General features: G+C 43.8%; 1 pseudogene; it reads right to left on the reverse strand.

The window, feature by feature from the left end:
• Nucleotides 1–1,545: 1,545 nt before the first annotated feature.
• LOC130205673 (heat shock protein 30-like) lies at nt 1,546–2,322 on the reverse strand (annotated as a pseudogene).
• Nucleotides 2,323–8,941: the final 6,619 nt, after the last annotated feature.

Raw genomic sequence — 8,941 nt, forward strand, 5'->3', positions numbered from 1 at the left:
CCTACTTTGTGTCTTCTCTTGTTTTCCTCCTTTTTACTTTAAGTTAGCAGTTCCAACTCAGGTCACATTCCTCTCCAGCAAACATTTCTAATGCAACAAATCCTTTCGAATTCTTTTGTAACTGCAGTACTAATTTGTCACAATGCTTGACTTTGTCAGGGGTTCCTATTTAGCATTATAATAATTGTGTTAATAACAACAGAAAAGTCAGATTTCAATTGTTCTGATTTTAAAAGGGGTACATTGTTTTCCACTCTTAGTTTCTAACGACTGAAATCCACAATTCCTTTCCTCTTACTTGTTAAATATGCCTTGTTATGTTATCCAATTGACTATTAATTATACAATGTTGTCTTTAAATCGTAAGGGATGAACGACAAATAATGCGATCTGTTGCTTTCCCCAAGAATTTAAATACATTTTCAAAAAGTATGACAACAAAATATTCAACTTGAGTAATTTAGCAATTTTGTAATGCTCTTTATGGTGTTGTTTTTAAATTACATGTTGGTTATACATCTTTAAGAAGGCAGACATGGAGTCAAAATGAAGGCAAAGCATCATGTTTGCATTGCAAACCCAGTACAATGATCAGATTTCACTTCATGCTTACCATAAGCACACTTATGAAATCCACAGTTGTGACTGTAGCCTTGAAATAAAGATATTGGACTGTTGAGTGTTTAATGTTCCATGTTATCCTTGATCCCTGTAGAGGTGCACTGCTCTACATGTTTGTTTGTTTGGATATTTCTACTGGACATTGGGCACTACGATATCTGGATGCAAATTATACAAAAAAAATTGTAACACAAACAACCATTAATATGTTACTTATATTCACCAGCAATACAATTAATACATATTAAATGTATTTTAAAGTAGCAGTAAAACGAAGTAAACTACACAAAAACATATTGTTTACCATGCCGGAAGATGAAGAGGAGGAGATAGGAAATGAAACCCCAGATGATGAGTCTGGTCCAACAAGAAGAGAAGAGAGATAAGATACTGAGTGTCCTCACTGAACTATTCAGCAGCAATCCTCTCTTCTCGTCTCTTTATTGAATTACAGCACACTAGTATGTGGTGTCTAGCATTGATTGTGGCAGCAATAGGCAGACAGTGGTTTCAGAGTAACGTGCTTGCAGAAGAAGAGTCCATCAAAGGACCGCAGGAGGAAGATTACTGAGCTGCTGAACACTAACAGTGAATGGAGGCAAGGGAACTAAATGTTGATGTCATTATATTGTAATTTAACGAAGATACATGGAACAGCTTCTCAAGTAAAAATAAATACTTCTGCTATGACTACTAGTATGAGTATTTAAAACTGTACGTATAAAAAATAGTATCTAGCAAAGTGAGACACAATTGGAGATATGGAAAGTATATGATTAATGCAATTTGGGTGAATCAAACAAGCCGAGTTTGAGTGACATCTAGTGTTAAACATCTGCAAATGCAGTACATTCCTGAAAACACATACAAATTATTCAAATAAGAAAACATAATTATCATTCAGTACAGTTACTATACATGGCTTCAACAATATGCAAATGACTCCATGTTCTCCGGTTTGTCCTGTGTGCTGCTGTGAACACACACTCTTCTCCTCCAGGTTCCTCCTGATCGTCAGCTCTCTCTCAGCAGCAGGTGAGGGCCTCAGGGTTCGGCCCTTCAGGCAGATCGAACCCCCGTCTGAATTCCTGGCATCTGTAGCAGCCTTCCATGTCCTCCTGCTTCTTCTGCGTGTTCCCGCTGACTCTCAGCTTGTCCTGCCTAACAGACAGCTCTTCTTTATAATAAATCACCTCTGGCCAGATCCTCCTCAAACATCAATAAATAAACCTTGCACTGCTTTCACTGTATATACTGCATATATACACTGTATATAAACAGTGTTCATTTAATTTATTATTACATTTTTCTTAAATTGAGAAAGTCCTTTATTGTATTTTACATTTTGTCATACTTTATATTAATATGTTATGTTTACTTTGCATGCTTGCTTGTTGCTGCACCAAATCCCCCCCCCCCCCCCCCCCAGTGTAAAGTATCCATCCATCCATCTATCTATCCAACCATCTATCTCTATCCAGCCATTCATCCATCCAACCATCCATCTATCCATATATCTATCTTCCGGGGGAAAACCTTGAGTTTCGAGGGTCAGGCCAAAGTTCTCTCCCTCTCCCTCCCCCTCAGCTGGTAGGGGGCCAGCTTCAGGGCCACACTGGATTGTAAAGGCTGCATCTCCTCACAGGTGTGTGACATTTGCCCATCAGCTCCAGACTGCTGCAGAGGTTTGACCTCTGGCATGCACACGCCACGTGTGTCTGCGTGTACATGCCAGGAGAAGCCCATGAATGGACTGAGAGCAGACTGGACTCCATGGGACAGGGATGTCATATGTGGACAGATTGTAAAGCCCTTTGAGGCAAATTTGTAATTTGCGATATTGGGCTATACAAAATAAACAGAATTGAATTGAATGACGGCACAGCATCTTCAGTGAGTCTTTGGTGTTGAGTCCTCTGGTTCAAATGTCTTCTCTTCTGTGTGGTTGTGTCTTGTGTGTTTCTGCAGTGGGACTGTCCCAGCTGTTATACTCGAACTGGAGGAGGTCCAGAGTCTTTAGAAACGTTCCTGTCATTAGCTCAGCTCTCCACGCGAGGGTGCTGTTACTCTGAGTTGTGGACGTCACTCTATCATTCCAGATCGATCAGGAATGTTGCTGTTATAAATAATCATCTGCATAATGTTATTTGTACAAATTAGGATTTAACTTAAACTAGAAAATATGATAAATTAAAGTAAACTTTTCAGAGTGTCTTCAGATGATTTAATAATGATAATAATGATAAAGACAATGCCGTTATCTAATCTTCATAAATCATCACTCATGTATACTCTTTAATTTGAGTGTGTATGTGTGTGTGTCTGTGATACAAAATACTGGGTTTAAAATATCAGCGATGGAATGAAAGGTTGTGTGCCTTAGAGTTGAAGAAACAAGGATTTGAAAAATTCAGGGGAGAAATAAAAACCTGCAAATAATCTTTTTAATTGAGACATTTCTTCTTTCATCATCCATCTACGAATTTGAATGGAAATGTGGTGACTCCTCGACATTGCCCTACCAGCTGACGAAATACCGGCATCCACAAGAGACAGCCCCATGAGCAGATGTTTGGTCTTTTGAGCCTCTCAAATGAAACACAATGTTTGTTTCATGTCTCAATGAGGCTGTCCAAACCTATTGTTATGTCAGCACATCATTTTCTCTGATCCTCCTCTTTCATAAGCATGTATCCACTAGATGGTGGTCTTTCCTTACACAAGCATTTACCAAGTCAAGTCAAGTCAAGTCTTTTATTGTCAGATACACAGAATGACACAGGGTCAGACTGGGCACTGAAATTCTTAGGACAAGGCACCACACAACAACTACCATAGCCTAACATAATATAACATAACATAACATACACACTGTACAAGAACTCTGAACATAATACTAACATATATACATATAATACATATAATAACTAGACTACAGACAAATGGGAGTAGCAGGAAGTGAAAGCAGGTTGTGCAATAGAAAGTGTAAGTGTAAGTACAAGGCTGAAAGTGACAGTGTATATAAGTGACGAGTGTAAAGTGTCGAGTGCAAAAGTGTCGATCGTGTGTCAGTGTCCATTGAGCAGCCTGATGGCTCTCGGGAAGAAACTGTTCTCCAGTCTCTGTGTGCGAGACCGGATACTACGGTACCGCCTTCCAGAAGGCAGCGGGGTGAACAGACTGAAGGCTGGATGATGGCAGTCCTTTAGGATCCTGCCAGTCTTCCTGAGGCATCGTGTGCGGTATGTGTCCTGCAGGGCTGGGAGCTCCCTACCGATGATGAACTCCGCAGTCCTGACCACACGACGTAGGGCCTTGCGGTCCTTGGCTGTGCAGCTCCCATACCACACTGTGATGCACCCAGTCAGGATGCTTTCTATTGTGCATCTGTAGAAATTGGTGAGGATGACTGAATCCATGCCAAACTTCTTCAGTCTCCTCAGGAAGAAGAGGCGCTTTCGGGCCGCTTTGACCACCTTGTCTGTGTGAGCAGACCAGGTGAGGTCGTTGCTGATGTTGACCCCGAGGAACCTGAAGCAGCTGACCATTTCCACTGCAGAACCGTTGATATGCAGGGTTGCATGCTCCTCCACCTGCCGTCTCCTGAAGTCCACAATCATCTCCTTTGTCTTGCTGATGTTGAGAGAGAGGCTATTTTCCTGACACCATGTAGTCAGGGTAGCAACCTCCTCTCTGTAGGCTGACTCATCATTGCCAGTGATGAGGCCCACAATGGTTGTGTCATCAGCAAACTTGACAATGAGGTTGGAGCTGTGCGTAGCTACACAGTCATGTGTGAACAAGGAGAACAGGAGGGGGCTGAGCACACAGCCCTGGGGGGTGCCTGTGTTGGTGATGACTGTAGATGAGGTGCGGTCACCGATTCTCACCACCTGTGGCCTCCCCGTCAGGAAGTCGAAGACCCATTTGCATAGGGAGGTGCTTAGTCCCAGGGCCACGAGCTTCGAGACAAGTCTGGAGGGGATGATGGTATTGAATGCTGAACTGTAGTCAATGAACAGCATTCTCACATATGTATTCCCTTTGTCCAGGTGGGTGAGGGCGGTGTGCGTGGTCAGAGCTATGGCATCATCTGTAGACCGGTTGGACCGGTATGCAAACTGCATCGGGTCCAGGGTGGGAGGCAGCAAGGAGCAGATGAATGATTTGACCAGCCGCTCAAAGCACTTCATGATCACAGAGGTCAGTGCTACCGGGCGGTAGTCATTCAAGCAGGTGACCTTGGTGATCTTGGGCACAGGGACGATGGTGGTCCGTTTGAAGCATGTGGGGAGTACAGACAGGCTGAGGGAGAGGTTGAAGATGTCGCTGAAGACCCCCGCTAGCTGGTCAGCGCAACCCCTGAGGGCCCTACCTGATATGCCATCCGGGCCAGGTGCCTTGCGAGGGTTGATCTTATTGAAGCAGCGCCTCACCTCTGCTACAGTTATAGTAGGCACACCACTGGTTGGGCCTTCAGGTAGCTCCGCTGCAGGGGGGTCACTGTCCCTCTCAAAACGAGCGAAAAAAGCATTCAGCTCGTCTGGAAGAAGGACAGAGGACTGGGTCTCACTGCAGCCCCTCCCCTTGTAGTCTGTAATGGCTCTTAATCCACTCCACATGCGCCTGGGGTCAGAGCCATGGTAGCTAGACTCCACCTTGCTCCTGTATGTCCTCTTTGCAGCTTTGATGGCCCTCAAAAGGTCGTATCTGGACTTCCTGTACTGATCAGGATCCCCGGAGTTAAAGGCAGCAGACCGAGCTCTAAGGTGGGTCCGGACCGCGGCGTCAACCCAGGGCTTCTGATTAGGGAAAGACCGGACAGTCTTCTTCGGGACGATGTCCTCAATGCAATATTGGATGTAACTGGAAACAGTGTCTGTATACTCATTTATGTTCCCATCTGCTGCTTCCCGAAACATCAGCCAGCAGAACTATCCTCTAAAGCCACCAGTTGTCAGCCTAGTTTACATGTCATTTAGCTGTCACTTTTATCCAAAGCCATTTACAATAAGTGCATTCAACCATGAGTACAAACTCAGAACAACAAGAATCAAGAAAGTAACATTTCTTCAAGAAAGTCAAACTACAAAAATATCATAAGTAAGTGACAATCAAGTGCCACTGAAGTGCCAATTTCTTTTTATTCCAGATATAGTCGTAAAAGATGTGTTTTTAGTTTCCGGTGGAAGATGTAGACTTTCTGCTGTCCTGATGTTAGTGGGGAGCTCGTTCCACCAATGAGGAGCCAGGACAGCAAACAGTCTGGATTTTGTCGAGTGATTAGCTCAAAGTGATGGAGTCACAAGTCAATTTGCTGTTGCGAAGCGGACAAAAGATTACATTCATTTACTCACGCATGAAAACAAGCTTCACATGTACAGCTTTTAATTAACGCTGGAACTGGTCATTTGCACTTTCCACTCATTATTTATACCACACATGCTTGTTAAAGTTTAGATCAAACACAAAACTATTTTATTTAAATACTTATGACATGATTATATCTGGAAGTTAAAAAGAAGTAAAATAGCACTTGTTTTATCTTTAGAAGGAATATTTAAATGAAAATAGTTAGTAAAACATTACGAGTTATTTTTTTATTAGTTATTCGCTGACCTTATTTGGCGTAATTGTGATGTGTTATAATGGAATATATATATATATTCTTTCACTTGAAAATAGTAGTTTACTCCTTTCACCTGCCAGTGTTTTATTCATCCGGTGTACTGAGGAGACTGATATAGAAGACAATAAAGCAATAAAGTAGGGCAACAGCAACAACGAAGGCAGGATTTCCACCCACAGTCTTCTTTTCAACAACTTTTTTATCTCCCTCAAAAAATATTAGAAAAAAGGATCAAACCTGGACTGGCAAATACAGAGCTTTGCTGCTCTGGGATATCGTGTCAAGGCAGGTGTCAGTATTTTTGACTCAAAAAGAGAATATATGATTTTTGTTCTTTTTTTCCCAGACGTTCACCTTTGGATGAACTCCCGAAAGTGAAGGCAGGCTAGAATTGAGGAGGAGGGGGTGGAGGAGAACGAAAGATAACGAAAATAGAGGAAGGATGAGGAGGAGGTGGATTAGCAAGGCTCCATGTAAATCATCCGCATTGTCCTCCCGATGCTGCTTGTATGTACAAACACACACATGTATTGAAGACAGGCGGGACAGCATCTCATACACGCACACACACAAAAACACACACACTCTCTTGGTCACAAACTTGTACTTCTTTTTTCCTGTCTTAGTTTGTCCCTCACAAAGATGGTTTTTAATGCCGCATAATCCCCCCTGTCTCCCCCCGAACACATAAAAGAGATATCCTTCTATCTGTGTAAGTGGTTCTGACGGCCACCAGCTCATCACAAACATACACATAGACTCTCACACAGACGCACACACACACGTAGAGCCGCCGGCTCATCAGCATGCAGTTATTCCTTTGGCGCTCGATTGCAGGCTGTTAATTGGCTGCCAAGCAGAATGTGTGTGAGTGTGTGTGTGCGTGTGTCTGTCTGTACTGCAGATGTTGCTTAGAAATTCCCGTCACGTCTCCGAGCCTCGATTAAGACGTTGCTCCAGTTTTCGAACAGACAGACATGTTGAGAGGAGGGGAAGAGAGGTAGAAGGGGGGAGGTGGAGAGGAGGATGCAGCAGGGGGTGGGGGGATGAGAGAACACCAGAGGAGTGGGATGGGAGGTGATGAGGCGGGACTCGGCAACCAGGGGGAGGGGGGGGGGGGGTGGAGGGAGTGAAGGGCGAGTGAGAAAGAGAGGTAGTGAAATGCTGCAGTGGCCCTGTGTGTGTAGGACCCGGAACTGATAACTCTCCTGCGCTGCCTTCCTTATATCTATTGTTGAGTTGCAGCGGAGAGAGAGTTCCAGAGGTAAAAAGCCTGTTCCTTTTCTGCAGTGTGAGGAGACTCATGGCTCTGGTGCACCTTCAGAGTCTGAAAAATGTCTGCACCAGTGATTAAAAAAAAGTCAACATTACAAGTGAGTCTGTGATGATGAAGATGATGGTGGCAACGAGCTGAACGCACGTAGAACCCCAGCGATAAAAGTGTCGCTTTAATTTTTCCATCTCTCAATCTCCAGCTAATGCATCTTATTGGGAGTGTCGGTGACTTTGGATGAATTCAGCAGCTGTGGTGCAGTCATTTGTTTCCAATTGCAACATCGAAGCATTCTGAATTCATCACATAGCTCTGATCTCCAATCGCGACGAGCTTCCTGCGCGGAGTAATGGCGACCCGAGGGCAACACACACTGCAAGCATATGGCTTTCATCCAGAGTAAAATGACAACAATTAGTCACCCGTTTGAGCTAATCCCCCCCCCCCCCCAAAAAAAACCCAACAACAACATGTTCAAGTAAAGAGGCCGTTTAGAGGGCAGAGAAATTCTAACTCTTGTTTGTCGGGAGCAAAAGAGGAAGTAGTGTTGGCTGTTTGGGAGGCGCAGAGTCTACCAAGGAAGGAAGTCGGATGGATGGGCACGTGAGACCGCCGTCTGTCTCCGGTTTCTCTCCAACTGCGAATATTGGATTCTATCAACGTGTCCTCATCCAACTGTTTGTATGATATGGAAAAGTTACTCCTCATTATGTGTGCGTTTTCCGACGAAGGTCCAGCAGCACGTGTCAATTTCCGGCACGCTAGATGCATGCAGTCTAGGTTTGGGAAAAGATGGAGGTTTGGGGTAAAATAACTGAAGTATGTCGGTTATGTGACAAATAAATCAACATTGACTTTTCGGTCAACCAGCAGCGGTCTCCAGGCTGAAAGAACGTTTCTTTCTTGTCTGACCCATGCCTGAGAGTGACAAGGATGGAAATAAATAATGGACAACTTAAAGAAGACTGGGAGAAGCTAAGCATGATACCACATTAGAAAAATAAGAAAAATGGGCAAACAACTGCACAAAAAGACACACAAACACATCAGGGAACTTGCAGGGTGATCATTTGAAGGTTATAGATTCTGAACTTTTGGTTTATGGCCTAATGAAGCCACGAGAGACTGCTTGACTTTTCTAGGTCACACTTACGCACAAAGTCGCACAACACACAAAAACATTCTTTTGAATGCGCAAATACTGTACACACACACATGCACACGCTGAGATTTTACTGCAGATTGCCAGTTATGTAATCATGCCAGAAAGAATGAGAGTGAGGGCAGACCGCCCTGCCTAATCAGACACCAGCAGTAACACATGTCTCACAGCTGTCACTCAGACACACACACTCCGTGTTGCTCTTGCAGCTGCAGCATCCTAAAGGCTTGTTTTGGTTTGGAGATGGCAAAAAATA

The sequence above is a fragment of the Pseudoliparis swirei genome, chromosome 15, assembly GCF_029220125.1.
Source record: "Pseudoliparis swirei isolate HS2019 ecotype Mariana Trench chromosome 15, NWPU_hadal_v1, whole genome shotgun sequence".
NCBI lineage: Eukaryota > Metazoa > Chordata > Actinopteri > Perciformes > Liparidae > Pseudoliparis > Pseudoliparis swirei.